We start from the raw sequence: 19532 nt of genomic DNA, 5'->3' as shown, positions 1-19532 counted from the left end.
TGGCTTCATGTAGTGTAGGTTGTCCTAAAATTATGTATACTCTTTGAAAATAAAGATAGAACAAGAGCCATAGAATAGTACCTTTTGCATTTGCTGAGAGGTCTTTAAAACTTACCTAAAACCCACAGACTGCTGTGTTTGAGCGTTGTCCAGTTTAAGAAGCTCAGAGGCATAAAAAGTTTCTGTTTTAGCTCAGCTGTGACGTGGAATTTAATTATTTTGTGACCTCTTGAAACTGCAGCAGTTTCATGGGAAGCTGTGGACATGGATCTGCCTCTGATTCACTTTCTAATGAGGTAAGACACAAAGGCTGTCAAAACAAATAATTTATTCCAGGTAACTGAATCTGAAGTAACATATGAATAATTTCCTCAAATCAGCTATATCCTCATTTATAACTGTGTTGGGCAGACAGCCCCTGACTGTCAAGGACAATGCATATCTAATCTTGATCTCAGAACAGAGATAGAGGTTTTTAATAATAAAGCTCTGGTTGGTTTGTTCTAGCTGTTTGCTTGGTTTCAGGGGTCTTTCCATGGGCCATATTCAGTTCTTTGTGATTGAAAAGCAGTGAAAGGACAAGATAGTGACAGGTTGGGAATTGAACTTGGGCAGATTTCTCTGAGCTTCTACTGTGTGTTCTGAGCATAAACCACCCCAACTGAAGTACAATGGAGGTATCTCTGAGTCTATCTATGTTACCTTTGTATCCATGTGCCCCCCACCAGCTCAGGCTGCCCAGGGCCTCATCCAAGCTGGTCTTGAATGTCTCCAGGGATGGGACATTCTCAGGGCAGCCTGCGCCAGTGCCTCACTACTCTCTGAATAAAGAATATCTTCCTAACATTTAACCTAAACTTCTCCTCTTTTTCTTTAAAACCTTTCCCCCTTCTCCTACAGACAATGTAAAAAGTCAGTCCCCCTCCTGCTTGTAACTTCTGTTCAAGAACTGGAAGGCCACAATGAGGTCTTCCCAGAACCTTTTCTTCTCCAGGCTGAACAAGCCCAACTCCTTAAAACTTTCTTTCAAGGAGAGGTGCTCCAGCTCACTGATAATATTCGTGGACCCTCTCTGGACTCACTCCAACAGCTCTGCATCCTTCTTGTGCTATCTGAATGGCTGTTTAGACTTTCTCCACAGTACTCCAGGATAGAAAGAATGTTTTGTTTTAAAATTGGCATAGCTAATTATACAGACAGAAGCAAAATAAAAATCACTTCTTGTCCCAGTCTGTCAGTGCATTTAGAAAGGTAGATTTGGAGTCACTCCTTAAAGCTTATGCAGCTACATTAATGACTAGATGGGGAGAGAACAGCACACCCTATATTTTAGGAATATATCCCCATTATATTCAGGGAAAGACTTGACCAGTGAGATCAGCACAACTTTGCCTTATCCTAAGCCTTCTACATTTGGTCCCAGTTGACTGTTGATCTGCTTTTGAATTCATTAGTGAAGGTCTGTGCTATAGCTCAGGTGTAACAAAGCCAGGACACGTACGTTGTGTCAGCTATATATTCCCAAACAGCGTGACAATAGCCACTTGGTATGTATGGTGTAGAGAGAAGGCATCTGCATCTGCCTGTACTCAGAAATAAACGGAGGCATTGTCAGCCTGTTTTTGCATGGTTTGTAGCTCTCCTGGAACTGGGGAGGAGCATTTGTGTGTGTCAACGCTATTGTACAGTGACCCCCAGGATCTGCTGGAAGTGCAAAGACATTTCACATATAATTAGAAAATCTTGAAATGGGGTTTGGCGGGCTTATTTGTCTTTGCTTTAAGAGTTTATTGGCTTCAGAGTGAGCTGTGGGTGCAATTGTGAAAAGGTCAGCGATGTAGCAGGAAGAGTGAATCACTTTTATAGCCAAATAAAGGCTGACAGTGTCCATGGAATGATGCTTCCCATCCGTGAAGTCCTAGATGTGTTGCTCTGGTAGGATTGATCTGAAATCTGCAATAGTGAGGGCTAACTGCAAATTTGTGTTACAAGAAAGAAAGGTCCGATATGCATGGGACTGAAGGGAGATTATGGAAGGGTCTGTAGCACAGAGGCTGACAGAAATCTCTCTTGGACTAAACTGGTGGGATGACAAATGTAAACAGGGAGAGGCAAACTGAATAGGTCCTCAGAGCATAAGTAGCAAGTGCCTTCTACAGCTGCCCTTCTTGCTGGCATATCACATGCTGGGCTGGATCCTGGCCTCTGGACTTTGTGGCCTAAAATGAATGGCAGAAATTAAAACCTTTTTTTTTTTTTTAATTTGTATTTGGTTCATTGTTATACATAGTTATAAAAAGGTTAAGTAAAAATTAGGAGGTGTTAAAAGCATAAAAGGCACAATAATAGCATGTACTTTATATGCAGTACAATCCTATCACATTAGCAGATTTGTTGACCTCGTAGACTCGTAACTGTCATAACCACTGACCAACCATTTATTGATTGCCATTAATCATTTATTATCTCTGCCTGAATTCTTTTTAAATGTTCCAGTAATATAAATTGCTCATTCTTTCAAAATTCAATAACACAGCTGAGCTGTACCTGCAGTGCTCCCTTTGCCCAACGTTTAATATGTTTCAAATCTCTGCGTAGAAATTCCTGTAGAAAGTCATTAGAAGGAGGGTGTTCTGTAGCACAGTAATCCCCCATGTATATATCACTGTTAATTGAGCTTGTTTTCTATACCTCACAGTAATTATGGTTCATTCAAGAGAACCAAGGAACTTTGCTGTTATTTTACCCTGACGTTTTCTCAGTCAGTGCACAGTAATAGGGGGATCTCCTTTGGATCACAAGCACAGGTATAAACTGGGTTATCATGCCAGAGCTGGGAATCCATGTTGTAGGCATCAGCATTTTTGCATGATCCCCTCTCTCCGTGTAGGCACATCTCAGACAGAGCCTGCAAAGCCCCAGCAGTGCCACGGCTGGGAGCCTGCTCTGGGCTTGGAGTGCACCCAGATGCTGAACCCTAGCCCTGGCCAGCACTTCGGTGTGTCAGAATAATAAGACAGGTGCAAAAAATAGCTCCTACTTTCTATTTTCTTTTCATGAGGTGAGATTTGTAATTCTACTTACAGGCTGGGACCTGCCATGTTGTCAGGTTTTATGTTGTTTGCTTTAAATGTAAGACAATCCCAACAGCCTGGCTTTGTTTGCCAAAGGCAGTGTTTGGACCCCTGTTGTTTTGACCAGTGACTGGACAGGGAATCAGATTCAGCAAGCGCAGCATGGATGATTTCCTGAGCATGGAGGTGTTCAATTTCATATTGCAAAGACATCACAGATAAACATTAGCAAAGCATGAAAATCAGCTTAATTAGAGTGCAGAAGCAGGATGTGAAAGCAAAGCTTTATGTTGTGAGCTTTCTGAAATGTTAAACAAGTCAATAGGCTTTTGCACTGATTTGTTTTCCAGGTCTAATATTTTATTTGATCATTAACGCTGCTTCTCTTCCTAAGTTATGCAGCTCTGGATATGAGTTCTTCAGCAGAAAAGCCATCTGTTTACTTATGAATATACAGTCACCTCTTAACCTGTCAATCATAACCTGAATTTTCGTTAAAACACTTATCTGAGCAATGCTCACATGTGGGGGAAGGTTTATCAACAGACAAGTGTATATGGGACGAGATTTTGAGGTAGAAAATATATTTTAGTAATAAAAAATAAATAATATTCAGTATGAATTTTATAGGAGCCACAAAAGTCATTGCTATTTACCAGTCTTACATATATCTGTGGTACCTGGTGCTTGTCCCATTAACACAAAGGAAGAATTTCAAAGAGGAGCTCCCAGCTCTGACTGTGAGCTAAAGCTTGAAAGAGGATGGTGATAGATAAAATGTATTGTTTTCTGATGGCCTATGTGAAATGTGATGAGCTGGATTTAAAATGCTAAGGTTAAGCATATGACACAGTTGGCAGTTGACAGTTCTTAGCTATAATTCCAGGTGCAAGTAAGGGAGAATGGATGTGGATTTTGGCTGGGAGCATGGCAAATGGTCAGGAAAGCTCTCCACAAATTGTCAATCCCCACATCAATAAGAAAGGGACTGAGCAAGATCTCCACTAACATTGATCATCCTAGTGCTGGGATTACGCCTCGGGTGAGGAAGCTCTGCTGCTGCTCCCTACATACCCTGCTAGCTCAGTCTATGCCTTCTACTGGCATTTGCCTTAGTAGCACTAACTGCTGCCTACTTTTCCTTGCAGAAATGCTGATTTCTTAGAGGAGAACAAGGCAGACTATATATATCTGGGCTCCAGAGCTTTTGGAGCCTCAGTGAATTTTGTGATTAAGTGGGTAAATAAACTATTTGCTTGCAGGTGAACTGGAGTAGTGGCTACCATCCTGCCAAATGGGCCAGATCTCACACACCTGCTATTCTGCCTCATGGTGATTATTGGCTTAGATTAGTTTTGAGTGGTTCTCAAAATGCTTCCTTCCATGCTGTCAGAATCAAAGAATAGTAGAGTCATAGAATGGCTTGGAGACCTCAAAGATCCTCTTGTCCCAGACGTGGGCAGGGTTGACAACCACTAGATCAAGCACTGGATCAGGCTGCTCAGAGTCCTGTCCAATCTGATCTTGAACACCTTCAGGGATGAGGCATCTTAAGGAACAAGCTGAGACACAAGAGAAAGAAGATAAAGTGTATCTGGCAATCGTGGAAGTTCATTTCACTAAGTTTTTATATTCATCCTAACCTCCATGCAGGTTCTCCATTCCAACTTCTGTCCGCTGAAGGAAAAGCTGCAGTCTTCCCCTTTTGAACTCGTTTAAGTGAATGGAAAGCTGGAAAGATTTTTTTTTTTTAATTTTTATTTTTTAATTTTTCTTTAGCGAGATAGAAGCCAAGATCATCAATGCTTTGACAATAAAACCACATTTAGCATTTATTGTTGCTATCACCTGCTGGGTCCTAAATCAACTCTGCTTGCCAATCATCTCACAGAGCTGACAGTTTTTACCCACTCCACTGTAATACATGGAAAGGCAGTGGAGAGAAACTCTTAAGTTCACAGCTGAAATTTTTAAGGTGCAAGTAGGCATGGATTGCTTTGGACACTGCACTTCTGAGCTGCATGTTAGACAGGACGCTGTTGAGCTGCCTTTCTGATTCCCACTTTGCAGCTCTTAACCTTTCACCTGTAAACAGTAATGCGCTTGGAAGGGAGATCTGTCAAGGAAGTTGTAACAGTGCTTAGCAATTTTAAGCAGCTTTTAAAGAACTGTTTTCTAATCAGATAGCTAAGCAGCAAAAATGGTACTCAGAATCTGTGGTGGTCTTATAATTGTAATGTTTTAGCTTGGAAAAGAGAAAAAAAAATGACTCCAATGAAAACATTTTGCATCATTACAGTTGGTAATTTGGACTTTGAAGAGAAAAAAAAAAAAAAAAGTGGAGTGGTGCTTCATACCTTTGTGGTATGAAAGATTAAAGGTTTTGTGATGATGTCCGTATGTAGCGTTATACTGAATGTTGGATGATGAAAGTCTCCCTGTGTTCAATTTGACAACTGAAAATATAATGGGCTCTGAAGCTCCCGTTATGTTCCATCATGTCAATGATCCATAGATTAAGAACTGGCACAAGCACGCAGAAGAGCCCTAAAGGAGCTGTAACAGTCTATCTTGTCAGCAGCCAGGCGCTGCGGATTAAAGTAGGAGAGTGCTGAACCATGCACACTTCCTTCCAGTCCGGTGCACCTTTGCTTTTTTTAATCTGGGAGGATTGTTAACTTCTGGAAATATGACGCTCAGCAACCAGTGGTACAAATTGGAGGACTCTGCATCATAACAGTATCTTCAGTAGGCCAGTCAGGTGGAAAAATATTGCTAAGTACAGCAGTGGCTTCTCCGTTGCAAATGTGTTTGGCTGCGATCATTAAATCATTCAACTGGCATAATGCAGACAGCTCATCCTTCCTTGGTTTGCACACTGGGCTGTTGACTGAAGGGATTGCAATGCCGGTTCCTGCTTGCTAGCTCTATTATTCACCCCACCCAAGCAGAGCTGTGCTCCTTGCACGGTCCTTTGGGATGGTTAGGGGCTGGAGGCTGTGGCTGTAGAGGATCTCATCCAAATCCTACAGGACTGGAGCGGAAAGTTAATGTGCACTGCAGGACCCAGGGAGAATCCATGCTGAGCAAGATGAATGACTTTGCAACTCGTAAGTGTATTACGAATTCTTTCTGATAACACAGTTATCTGAGCCCACCATTATCCTGGGAAACTGAGAACTGGCTTTTAAAACAATATAACCTTTGTGTCATGGCATTTGAAATACATTTCTAGACCTAACCTAAGAAAACAGGTAAAATAGCAATTGACAATTTAAAGTTTTTCCATAGGATCCACTGAAGGATTTGTAATACGATAGCACTTACTTACCTTTGGCTGCTACTGACCTGGAGGAGACCCAGTCCAGTGACCTACATGGGAAAGCATCTCTATCAGTTGCTGAGCATCTGAGCCAGACATTCCCCACTGAGATGGATTTACAGTCCTTAATCCTGCAAATAAATCCAGAAAAGCATAGATTTATGACTAGGCTGCTACTCACTGAAGTCAATGACTTTTCTGTAGGAGGCTGGGACCATGCTCTGTCATTTCAGGTTGAATGGTTTATGCATTTCAGGTAAATGCAGAATACTGTAGAACTTTCTATGATCCAGATTCAGCGTTTTCAGGGCTAGACACTGCAGTATCACAGTTTGATCTTTGCTATTTGTATCTTGGCAAAAGCTGAAATCAGTCATATCTGGCCTCACTCACAAGTTACTTTTGGTTTCCACTCACATCTTCTACTTGTTCCATTTGCTGTTATGGATCAGGTAACTGAGCCACAATAATTTCATTCCAGATTCACAGCAGTTATATTCATGATCTCTTCTCTCTTTTTTTTCTTTAATTTATGAAGCGAGATTAAATTAATGCCATCTCCATTAATCTAGTATCACTCATACTATCTGTATTCCTTGGAGAAGACCAGAAAATTAATTGAGTAATTCTATCATTAGTATATTTTTCCCCACATTCATAGGCATGAAATTCAAGGTCTGAAAGGCTCCTCTAAAGCCTATTACTGAGAGACAAAGGAGACAGATCTTTCTGCAGTGGGAAATCCAGTCCAGCCGTATTAGATATCTGTCTCCTTCATGTTAAGGAATGTTATTTCCAGTCAGGTATTTCTGACCAGTCTTTGATTTTGCTTTGCATTTTTCTAATAAATGAACATTTTCCTACTTTTTCCTTTCTTTCGTATGGCCCCCAGTTAATATATGCCTTAGAAACCAATATGCATTTACTTCTTTGTTTCTCTCAATTGAAATTATGCAGTCTTTCACTGCGAAAGAAGGATGTTTTGCCTAGTTTTCAGTACAATGGGATTGAAGAAAACCTCTGATTTTATAAAGTGCTGCTACACTATTGAAATCATGCTACATTTTGCTTCATTTGACTTCTCTAGAATTCCTTCCTACTGCACCTACAGTCTGACTGGTACTAATTTTGTAGCTAAAAATTTTCCTGGCCAACATTTACCTCGTGTTATTTGGTTTTGTTGCTGTTGGTTTCTTAACATAAACAGCTGATTTTTTCTTCTTGGTGTTTCTACCAGAATCATTATTTTCATCTCTCTTGTTCAGAGGATTGATGGCTTCTTCTGTCAAGTAACACAGGTTCTGTCATATTGATTTATACAGCTTTCTTCAATAAGACAAGTGTGTAGGAAATGCCAGGACTGTAGTGTCAGTGCAAGGAAATGGTTCTGAAATGCCATGCACTTCGGTATTATGTACCCACTCCTTTCTCAGTGCAGACTAAAAATTCACCTCATCTTTGATGTCTTCATCTGTACACAACCCACAGGTCCCACACTGGGTGACAAACTGTCCCCATTTGTGCAGATGGGAAATTAAAGTTAAGCATAAAATCGTAGAGGGAGCCCCTGATGGCCCAGGCAGCTGTGGCACACAAATGTCCTGGCAGTTGGATTCTCCCTCCCTTCAGAAGTTTCTGTGGTTGCTTAAGGGATTTGATTCTCAATCCTCATTAAATTACATGGGATGAGGGCATCCAGACATCTAAAGTTGCTCTGAAAATCTCAGCTGTAAAAGAAAGCTTATTAGGCCATTTCTTCCATATCTTCCAAGAAGAAAAAGGAGAGACGTGAGTGAATGAGAGACCAGTACATCATAATAAATAAGAGAAATGACTACTACTTTGTAATTCAATTGTAACTTCGTATTAAATTTAATAATGCATACACTTTAACTTCATTTTGCTCTTATTAAGAGAAAAGAAATTGGCCCAAGCAAGTAAGCAAATAATTAAATAGAAACATTAAAAAAATGCATGAACAGTATGGAGCTTAAACGTGTATTACTTTTATAGCAGCAGACATGATTTAGAAGTTGAGTCCCTGAAAATGAAGCATTCTTCAAGCTTTTGAAAGCTGTCTAGGAATCCTAGCTTCAGAAGTGAGCTTTCACAGTGCCAGTGTCTCTAGAGACATGAGGTTACTTATTATTTTATGGTCCCCAGTACAGGCTATATTAAACACAGGAACACTGATAGAAATTCTACGCTAAGTGATAGAAAAGACTACAGAATTACACTGGAAGCACCTCAACTGCTTTTAAATCAGCTACCTGAAGTATCAGCACCCTGCTCCTTAACAAGTGGAGAGAAGACATCATACTGATTCCCAGCAAGTAGCACCTTAGAAACACAACAGAAATCACTATAGGGCCCCACAGTGATGGCCAAGTGTACCAGCCCTAGTCAAGTAGATGAGGCCCGGCATTTAGATTCTGAAAATAGAGATGCTACAAAAACTACTCAGCCAAATTCCAGGGCTCTCTAAGGGCCTCCATGCTACGAGAAATGTGCCTGAAGAGTTTGAAATGGAGCCAACAGAGCTGATTTCAGTTTGTTTTTTCTTTATAAATACATTCTAACTTGACCTCTCTGAGGCCTCCTCACATTTACTGCCCAAAGATTTTCCAAACTCCAGAGATTTCTTTTTCCACGTCCATATTCCTCCTTCATCCAGAAAGTTTTCTGTACCCATTCTGGATGGAGAGAACAGACAAGACAAGGACAAGGAATATTTAAATATGCAGAGAGAAATGCCGACTTTATTTGACTGACCTCTCACTAATATGACTGTTAAAAGCTTTCATGTTCTGTCAGTGAAATCCACTTGCAGTAGATAAACATTATCTCTATGTTCCTGATCAAATAGCAGCAAAAACAAAAATTAAAAAAAAAAAAATTAAGCCTTGACACTGAAATGGTCAGGATTATCCCACTAAGGAGAACTGAACAGTATTTTTTTAGTATGTCTAAATCCTCTTTTATGTTTGCAACACATTGCAAGGTCAGGTAGATAGGTAGGCAACAGACGGGGAAACCTTTGTTTCTTCAGTGTCACATAGGTGCTCCACAAAAGCTGTCCTCTTTGATGGCTGAAATAGGCTTTGCATTACCACTATTATTTTATATTTTCTTTCCTCTGTTGGGAAACATTACTTTACCTACCCGGCATGATTTTTCCTCCTGAAATATTCATGCCCCATTCTACACGTTGATTTCAAGCCCATGCAGGAAAAAACTTTTTTTTTTTTTTTTTTTTGAGACTTCCTGAGAACTGTGACCCTTTCTGCTTTACATCAGTTATCCCACATGGAACACAAACACTTGGGCACAGATATATAAGCTTTGCCTTTGAGAACTGTTTTCATAAGCATCACTACTTCTAGGCATGTCTGTGCTCAATTCTATCTGGAGGCTTTCCTTTGCAACCTAGAAAGGCTAAGATTTTTACTTGAAATGCCAGGAAATGGGAACACCAGAAATAGTAACTACTATTGGCTTTTAGTGTTGCTAAATGGGGGTAAGACGAAGTGGTTAAAAGCAGCCAATAAAAATATCAAAAGTAGGTCAGGCAAAAAAAAAAAAAAAAAAAAAAAACATGCAAAAAAGGCAAATTTACTTGATTCTTTAAAGGAATCTCCATAGTGGACAGGGAAGATTTAAAGTATCTATCAAACTAAATGCTGCACCAAAGAGAAGGGAATCGGTTTGAAGTCAGAATCTTTTACCAAGAAGGGCACTGGGAAGCTGCCATGCTGCACAGGTTGATGGCAGAAGTTAACTGTTCTGAACGTTGCGCTGCAGAGCTAGAAGATAGATTGGGTTTCAGAAGCAAACGTGCAGTATTTGCCATTGACAGAGCTAAGCAGATGGGTAACAAGAGGTGAGTCCAGTTTGTAAGTGTCAACTCTGAAGTGACAGCATGACCCAGATAAATGATTTGTAGGTCGTTGGTGTAGTTATGGGTGAAGTTAGAAGACTTCTTACCTCTTTCATCTACTGGGTAGTATGTTGTTTTCTTGTAGTGGTATTGTGTTTCTTTGCTGTAGGATGCCAAGTTTTGACTGGCTATTTGGAGCTGAGTGCAGAAGATCTGGGAATAAAATACGACATTTGATTTAGTGTCTGTATCTATGGACAGCTTCAGAATTCCAAACAGGTGATCATTAGCCATGACAATACATGGCCTGAACCTGAAAGAAAGCAGAACACGACTTCATTTCTGACTCAGTCTCACAGTGAGACAAACAGTAAAAGTAACACAACTGGAGCTGAAAGAACAAAACCATAAAGCCGTGGCTACTTTGCTTCACAGCACAGCAAACAGAGCACAGGGAAGTCCTTTTTAGCACCCACAGCAGGATCAATATTTTCTTGTACTTTATTGCTGCCTGTTAAAAAATCAGGACAACTGCTTTGTTGGCAGCATGCTCTGCTATCACCTAGATATGAGGTTGGCTAAAATCATCAACATGTTGGAAATGTGCATAAAATGTAATGTTTAAACAGACACAGGGCAGATTCAAGCCTGCCCAGAACAAATGGGACTTTTTATTTACCTGAGAGGGTTTTGGATTAAGGCAATAGGAACTAATTTATCCCAGTACCTTCATAAATTTCCATTAAAAGTTTTATGGGGTTTCGTTGAGAAAAACAACCTGAAGAATGGAACAGTATTTCAAAGAAGCAAAGAACCTTCTGTGTGGATCACTGACCAGAAGAATTGCTTCTTCAGGTATTGCTGACCCTCTTTGTAATTTTGGTACAGGAATTTATTAAAAGTAGACAAGCATCCAACATGGATCTACTGAACAATTTTTCTGAGGGGATCCTGGTACTTCTGCTATCAAAGTAATTTAGATAGCTATGGAAACATCTATTGTCACCTAGGTACATATAAACATAAGCAGCTAAAACTGTATGATTGAAATGGTTCCCATCTTTGTAGTCTCACTACCACAGATCCAAAGACATGTCAATTCAGGAAGATATATCTGGTCCACTGATTACATATTGTGAAGCAGCTGTTGCATCAAAGTGTCTGAACTGGTGTCTTGAGCCTATCTGCAGATACTTATTTGCTAGCTTTACTATTATGGACTAATTTTTTTTCCAGAATTTTGTGTCATTATTAATTCATAGAATTGTCATAGAATCATAGAATGTCCTGAGTTGAAAAGGACCACAATGATCGTCAAGTTTCAACCTCCCTGCTATGTGAAGGGTCGCCAACCACCAGACCAGGCTGCCCAGAGCCACATCTGGCCTGGCCTTGAATGCCTCCAGGGATGGGGCATCCACAGCCTGCTTGGGCAGCCTGTTCCAGTGTATCACCACCCTCTGAGTGAAAAAATTCCTCCTAATATCCAACCTAAACCTCCCCTGTCTCAATTTAAAACCATTCCCCATTGTCCTATCACTGTCCACCCTCGTAAACAAAATTAATTCAACCACTTCTCCATGTGTTGCAACATACATTTTAATTTGAAAATATTAGGATTAATTAAAATTAAAGAGTATATCAGGAGACATACAGATGCCTTAAAGTAGAGCATTAACGTTTTGATCATACAGTTTATTGCTTTATATTCTGCAGTTAGACTGAAGAACAGAAAGATTGTGGTTTCACCTGTAAAACTTACAGATCATCATATAAGTTACCGTGCTTTGAAGAACGCGCTTATATTCAAAAATAGCTTACCAAAATGGAAAGTTTCTCTCCATGATGCACATTTGAATCCTGTGATGACATCTGTTGCCTCTGCAGTTCTGGAATTAGCATGACCTCAAACCAGTCTCTGTGAAAGCTATGCCAGGTCATGGTGACATAAATCAAAAGCTGTCTGAAGCCAAAATGGGGTATTATTTAGCCCTTTTAAGCTATTCACAATTTTTTTTCCTTACTGTATTTTATTTCAACTAGACTAAATGAGCCTTTTCTGAATGCAGTGGTTAAATGTAAGTCTGCTTTCAGGATGCTTTCCCAACTTTTATTCCGATTTTTTTCTCTCATTTTTGTTTTCTGTGGCATTTCACTAATTTTCCACTCTGTTTCTCTCCACTAGTAACAAGAATACAGAAAAGTTTTTTGTTTCTTGTTTTTTTGTTTTTTTCCAAAATGCAGCTTTATACTTAAATCCTCTCTGCATTTACAATGCTTTTTGCCACTGCAAGCCAGGACTGGGTGGCTGACCTACACAGACTTAATGCTTTGTCCCACCAAGTCTCTTCCGTACTGAAGTAAGAAATTCAAGCAAGTGCTTTGACAGTGAGCTCTGATTATAATCCTCCCTTTTCAGTTTGTGTTTATCCAACAATCTCTGATTTCCCAAGTGTGGGACTGTCCTAGTCCTCTTCCTGCTTCTCTGTAATGAATGCTGCAGTTAGTAATTCTTTTCAGCTATTTTAGCTATTCCTTTCATTTAAGACCTATTTTATGCTGGAACTAATGAAGCACTAAGATCTGTGGGTCTTAGGCTCCTCTATAACGCATCTCCTTTCCAGAAGAAAGGGTAAAGAAAGGCAGCAGGCAGCCTGTGCACATAGCAAAGTCTTTATATAACCAAGGAATTATTATAATCTATGATCTAGATGTTAAAGGTAAATAAGGAAAGCAACTGTGATTCTGAAATAGTAGCTTGGTTTAGCAGTTAATGGAAGACTGAGTCTGCAGCACTGACACTTGTGAATTGCAGATAAACACCATCTTCCTCCACACTTGAACCCCATCCCTTTTACTCTCATAATACCATGTAAACGTTATTGTTCCCCAACATTTCTTCCAGACTAGACTCCATCAGGAATTGTATGGCATTTTAACAGTTAGGAAAAACAACCCAAGAACTGATCCTATAGCAATTATCTGTATTACTTGTATTTAAAATGAGGGATTTTTTAAGGACAAATGTGGAGATCAGAGAAATCCCATTCCATTCAGTGCAATTGACCCCTGCACCAACAAGAATCCAAATGGAAGCCAAGGCACTTGGAGTGAGCAATGGAGTTCTTTACTGTGAAATGCTGTAAAATCCCAGCTGCCAACATAAAGCACTTTCTAAGACAAATGCTGACTTCTTGACAAGTGTTTCTGGAGTGAACCAGTTGAAGAACTGACTTATGCTTAAGGTAGGTTATCTTAAATTAAAATAAAGGAATTTCCTTTTAAACAAGCACAAGTATATCTCAGAAGGTTGTAAACTTCAGTTTAAATCTTATAGTGCTGTATCTGTAATTTAAGTAACATTACTGTTGGAGATGGCACCTGCCAGTTTTTTTCTGAAACTACAAAATCAAAATAGTCATCAGGTAAAAGATGCATTCTTTGTTATTTCCTCACAGATTTGTTTGTAACAGTATTCAGTTTTTGAAAAATAGCACAATTGATGTCATCCCCAAAGACCTCCCACCTGGATATCCAAAATGTACACTTCTCGTAGAATCATAAAATCACAGAATCGTGTGAGTTGGAAGGGACCTTTAAAGGCCATCTAGTCCAACTCCCCTGCACTGAACTAAGACACCTACAGCTAGATCACGTTTCTCAGAGCCCCATCCAGCCTGAACTTGAATGTCTGGAGGGATGGGGCATCCACCATCTCTCTGGGCACCCTTTTCAAGGGCTTCATTACCCTAAATTCATAAAGGATATTTTTCAAGGTGGTGCAGCATTTGAGTACAAATTGCTCACAGTCCTCAGAGTTAATAGCCTTATTCATCCTGTAACCATTTTGGCTGTGGTATCAGAGATATTAAAATATGATGTATAATGTTCAGTTAATGGGCACCAATATATTACCCAAGTAATATTTCTCTTCAGTAGCTGTGTTAATAAAGCAGCTTTGAAAGGTATAAACTACAAGGGTGGATGTAACACATGTGCAATGTTCCATGGAGGAATTCGAGAGGACCATTAGAGTTCCAGAACAGTGAGTCACTTCTATAATCAGGGTAAAAAAAATGCAAATCATGGCGATATATGTTGAAGGTAAATTAAAAAGTCAGTCTCAGGAGTGGCTGTTATCTGCTGAAATTTTTACGGCCAGTGTGGTGAAGCACTGGAACACGTTGCAATTAGCATCTAGATAGCTGGGAGCTCTTGCCCTTTCCTGCTTGGTGCTGCAGTTGCTAAGGCTGCTTTGGCTCAGAGCTAGGAGGTGATCAGCTCTTTCCTGCTGCAAACTGGGAAATATGAGGATGGAATACCCTCCCCAGGCCGGACAGGCTCTACCTGAGTTTTCCTGGGGTTATGGTTGAGTTTGTTGCTCTCGTAGAATCATACAACCTTTGAGTTGGAAGGGACCTTTGGAGATCTTCTAGTCCAACTCCCCTGCAATGAACAGGGACACTTAAAGCTAGAGCAGGTTGCTCAGAGCCCTGTCCAACCTGACCTTGAATGTCTCCAGGGATCTAATTTTCCTATTCATATCTAACGAAGTTTTCTCTTATACAGAGGTAAAAAAAAATATCAAAAATCAACAGATAATAGTTAATATTCTTATGATGATCAACAGTGTTTTTTGCCCAGAATTTAAAGCAGAGCTAAGGTGGGCAAGTTTCTTGTGTTAGACCTCTGAAGACAGGACTCATTTTCTCTAATGCCAAGTCATAGCTCTGGACTTGCATCTGCCTTTGTATAAGAACAAATGAAATGTGCAGACACATCTCTTAGTGCTGAAGCCCCAGTAGCAGTTTTGATAAAATTTAATCTGGTAAATTGAATTCAGGAGATCTGGGATTAATTCTGAGTTCAGCTGTTTCCAGATCCTTTGCTGGATATCTCTCAGAGGAGCTTGTGGTGAGGCAGCCAGCAGTTCTGTGGACCCCCGGGTAGCTCACTTAATCCACTTTATGGTTTGGTTCCTCTTCTGTGAAATACGACCAATACCTTATTACCTACCTTAGCAAAGGAGTCAAAACCCTTACTGAATGACTGTTCAGATGTTAGGAGAGCTGTGGTACACGGAAGACTGTACAACAGTTGTTTTTCTTATTGTGTGCAGTGATATTTGCAAAGGGAGTGTTCAGTTATCAAATTTTATTCTGGAAGGAAGATATCACATAGCCAAATCATTCTTTGTCACGTCAGTCTTTTATAGCCCCTTTCTAAGAAATCTTATTTTACAGAGTTTTCACTATTCCATCTCTTAATAATGTTGATGTCCTGCTGGGTGTTCCATCATTTCTCCCCACTCCAAGTTCTCAGAATGTTTTTCATTTCCCTGGTGAATTATCTTTATCTTTGGTGACAGCTGAGAAGGTGCAACAAAGCAGAGATGCTTCCTCTAAACATCCAGCTGAAAATTTGCAGGTTTTTTTTCTTTCCCTGTGACCTCTGGAGTTTTTTCACTTAAAATGCACCAGTAGTAAGATCAAGCACCTGTGAGAACAGAGTGAAAATGAAAATGACACAAGATTAGTATGGGGGCTTCTGACAGTCTCATGTTGGCTCTTTGCATGTGAGCACTGTCTATTTTAGCGGTGGGATTTTTTTTCATTTAATTGTTTTTAATTTAGTTTTTTGAATTTTGAAGTGTTTCCTCTACAGAATTCATTTTGGTTACTTTACTGAGCATCCTTAGGCTTTTGGAAAGAAGTGTGACAGACCTCCAATTTGCAGCCTCCCATCTCCAAAACAGGTCTGAAAAGGACCTGGAGCAGTTGTCTTGGCACTCTTTCAACCTAAGGAAAGCTTAGAATTGCAGAGAGTACTTTTGACATTGTCTATGCCATTTTCCAGTGGTGGAGATGGTCCATGCCTCTGAAAGAAAGAACACTTATGTCCCTGCTATAGGACATCCCTGGTGATGTGCAGATGTTTTTTGCTGTCATTCTCTTTATCATAACGCCACAGGCCTCTGCCAAAATCATTTCTCTTTTAGTGTTGTGCAGGCAAGAAGTGAGGAGGCAGGTTTGGGTACTATGTCAGTACCTTATATGCTGTGACTATTAGCAATAACACTGATTAGATCCGGTGAGGATGGCAGTAGCCTTACTTACAGGCCATTAGACAGTAACTACTTTTTAGCAGTTGCTTTGTAGGATGAAGTTATAATCAAGTACACAAAAAGGAAATCCTAAGGAGCCATATCTTTGGGATGCATTGTATGGTAGAAATCATACCATGTAAACCTAAGGAAGAACTTGAACTTCTGTTTCTGTTGGACTGTGCTGGATTGCCAGATGGGACGGAAGAAAAAGTTCTTTTGACAGTGAGAGTTTTTTCCTTCTGCCAGCTCTCTTTCTTCTTAAATATTCCATACTGACCTTACAAAACCTGATTTAGAGGTGGAAGTCTTCTGGTCCCACTTTTGTCTCCCCATCTCAGTCATTTCTCGATGAAGGTATATAATGTGTCTGTACCAGATTTCCTGCTTAGGCTTACAGATACATTTTTGCTAACAGGTTGCTTAAGAGAGGTTGGGTCTTTGAGTAAATTACTTGTGTTGGGCTTGCTTTGGAAAGCATAGCCTTATTACAGAAACTGTGTGTGTAACAAAGAATTCATATCTTACACAGATGGGAGTTTATGGGTAAATGCAGAGAAAATTATAGAAATACACTCCTGTATGTAATGACTGAGAGTCTGAGAGAAATAAGAGGTATACAATTAGGGAATAATCAAGTGCCACTGAGCAATAAGGAATTTAAACTGACTGCTGGTTACACTGGAATAGTTCAACCAGAGAAGAATAGAAAGTCTGCTAATCACATGCAGATCAAATCCAACAAAGTGTGAGTTAATTGATAACTCTTCTTTTTTTTTTTCTCCTTGCTGTTGCATCCACAGTTTATTCTGCCTATTACAGCATGCAAGTTGTGTATAATGAGAACACTTCTGTGTTAGGGTCCTCATATTAAGTGGTAGAGATGCAGGCAACTCAAGCTGTTTTTGGGAATGGGCAGGATGTTGGCAGGCTTCTCAAAAAAATGGGCAGTGTTTTTCCCCCAGTATGCTTCTTTCTCTTCACTCACTGTTAGAAAACCCTATGAAAACTAGTAATTTTGGAGGCAATTTAAGAAAATAGGGCCAGCTTACCTGTATGACCTATTACTTTTGTGCTCCAAACCCTCACACACTAAATACATCTTTTCAACCACAGAGGAACGTTTTGTTAAAGTTCTTTTCCAGCAATGTGATTTATTTGTGCTAAGGATGATTCAGAAAAAAAAAAAAAAAAAAAAAGAGAGAGAGAGAGAGATCTTAAATTCTTCCACAGTAGTAAGCAAATCCTTAAGTTAACCCAGGTGCACAATTAAACTAGTCAGTATGCCTAGTGGAAGGAATGTAAGTTAAGCATGCATTTCAATAGCAGGCTATGTATCTTGCCAAAAGACGCACACAGTAGTCTGAAAAAACCAACAACTGAACCTACAGCAGCAGAATTTCTTCTTTATACCATAATCACAAAACTACCTTTCCTGACAAAGCAAGCTTCAGCCAGTTTCCTCTTCGACTGTGAAGATGTGACTTTTCTCCTGATCCTGAAGCACTGTTTTCTGCATATTGCATATTGTTTCATGAGAAAGGTTGTTTTGAAATGTAGAAGCTTGAAATATCTTTGAGAATCTATTTCTCTTCATTGAACTTTTTTGAACTTGTCTGCCTTGCATTTCACTCTGAGAATGGCTAACTTTCTTTTTCCCAGGTTTTTAGAGTTCACTTTTCAAGCGTGAGGGGGTTGATGTCATGGAGTGTTTTCCACCTCTGAGTTTCTGCAGGAGAGAACACAAATTGTTAATACTGAAAATTGTTCAATAGCTTCTGGTGTTCTGATGGATGGCAATATCCTTGCTCCGTGTCTTTCAGCACAGAAAAACACTTCAGCTGAATAGGTTTTTAAAAATGAATTTTGTACACTTGAATGCATGAGTTTTATAGTAACTAACAGCCTTCGTACCAAGGTCGTGTCAGAATAATTGTCACTAAGCAGATTTGTTGTGCAAATGAGGCTTTTTTATATAGATATGGGAATAAGAAAAAATGTTGTCCTGCACTGTTGCTGGTTTTGATATTTACTGACAGCATACAGGCATACAGGAAACTTGGTGCATCTCCCAAGTGAAGTTTACAAATTTGCCTTCCTTTTCCATTCATGGTGCCCACTGTAGGGGCCACAGTCTAGTTCTTGTAATGACTGAAGTCCTGCCCTCAGTTATCAAGATACATGTAGGTACCATAGTTGGATCCAGTTTAGTGCTATGAATTGTCTTCACCTGAGTCTCAATCAGCTTTTAGTTTATTTACAGTATTTAATTTGAGAGGATATCCTTCACCCTTTTCACATTGCTTGGTTACCGAGAAAACACTGACTGTCCCCTTTTAGTGAAACTGCAGAGGTTGGCTGCAACAGGAGGTGGGATGATGGCCAAAATGGATAAGTTCCTACAGGTGCAAGTTGGAAGTCAGGGAGATGATACAGGAGAACCAGCATGGCTTCACCAAAGGCAAATCCTGCTTGACCAACTTAATGGCCTTCTGGGATGGTGTCACTACATCAGTGGACAAGGAAAGAGCCACTAATGTCATGTATCTTGACTTCAGTAAGGCTGTTGACATGGTACCCCACAACATCCTTCTCTCCAAATCGGAAATATATGGATTTGATAGGTGGACTGTTCAATGGATGAAGAACTGGCTGTAGGATCGAGTCCAGAGAGTGGTGGTCAGTGGCTCAATGTCTGGATGGAGATTAGTGATGAGTGGTGTCTCCCAGGGGTCAGTGCTGGGGCCGACACTCTTTAGTAGCTTCATCAGTGACATTGATAGTGGGGTTGAGTGCACCCTCAGCAAGTTTGCTGATGACACCAAGATGTGGGGTGCAGTCGACACACCAGAGGAGACAGGATGCCATCCAGTGGAACCTGGACAGGATTGAGCAATGGGCCCAGGTGAACTTCGTGATGTTCAACAAATCCAAATGCGAGACATTGCACCTGGGTCAAGGCAACCCCCATTACCAAAACAAGCTGAGGAATGAAAGGATTGAGTGTAGCCCTGGCAAAAAAAGACCCGGGGTACTGGTGAATGGAAAACTGGACATGAGACAGCCATGTGCCCTCACAGCCCAGAAGGCCAACCGTATCCTGGGCTGCATCAAAAGGAGCATGGCCAGCAAGACAAGGGAGGTGATCCTGCCCCT

At 40.2% G+C, this 19532-nt stretch overlaps 1 protein-coding gene and 1 long non-coding RNA gene across 4 annotated transcripts in view; one reads left to right on the top strand and one right to left on the bottom strand.

Annotated features, from left to right (window-relative positions):
* The window catches only part of KCNQ3 (potassium voltage-gated channel subfamily Q member 3), a 190024-nt gene that overhangs the window by 92454 nt on the left and 78038 nt on the right, over window positions 1-19532 (top strand). The window lies entirely within an intron of this gene.
* LOC121109570 lies at window positions 4137-12212 on the bottom strand. Its single transcript, XR_005857238.1, has 4 exons — window positions 12095-12212; window positions 10381-10486; window positions 6406-6527; window positions 4137-6108 (listed from the first exon to the last, which is right to left on the bottom strand). It is a non-coding gene; the product is annotated as an uncharacterized LOC121109570 (long non-coding RNA).

This window comes from Gallus gallus, chromosome 2, assembly GCF_016699485.2.
Source record: "Gallus gallus isolate bGalGal1 chromosome 2, bGalGal1.mat.broiler.GRCg7b, whole genome shotgun sequence".
Taxonomy (NCBI): domain Eukaryota; kingdom Metazoa; phylum Chordata; class Aves; order Galliformes; family Phasianidae; genus Gallus; species Gallus gallus.
The sequence above is the reverse complement of the archived record's forward strand: the minus strand, read 5'-3'. Positions and strand labels throughout refer to the sequence as shown.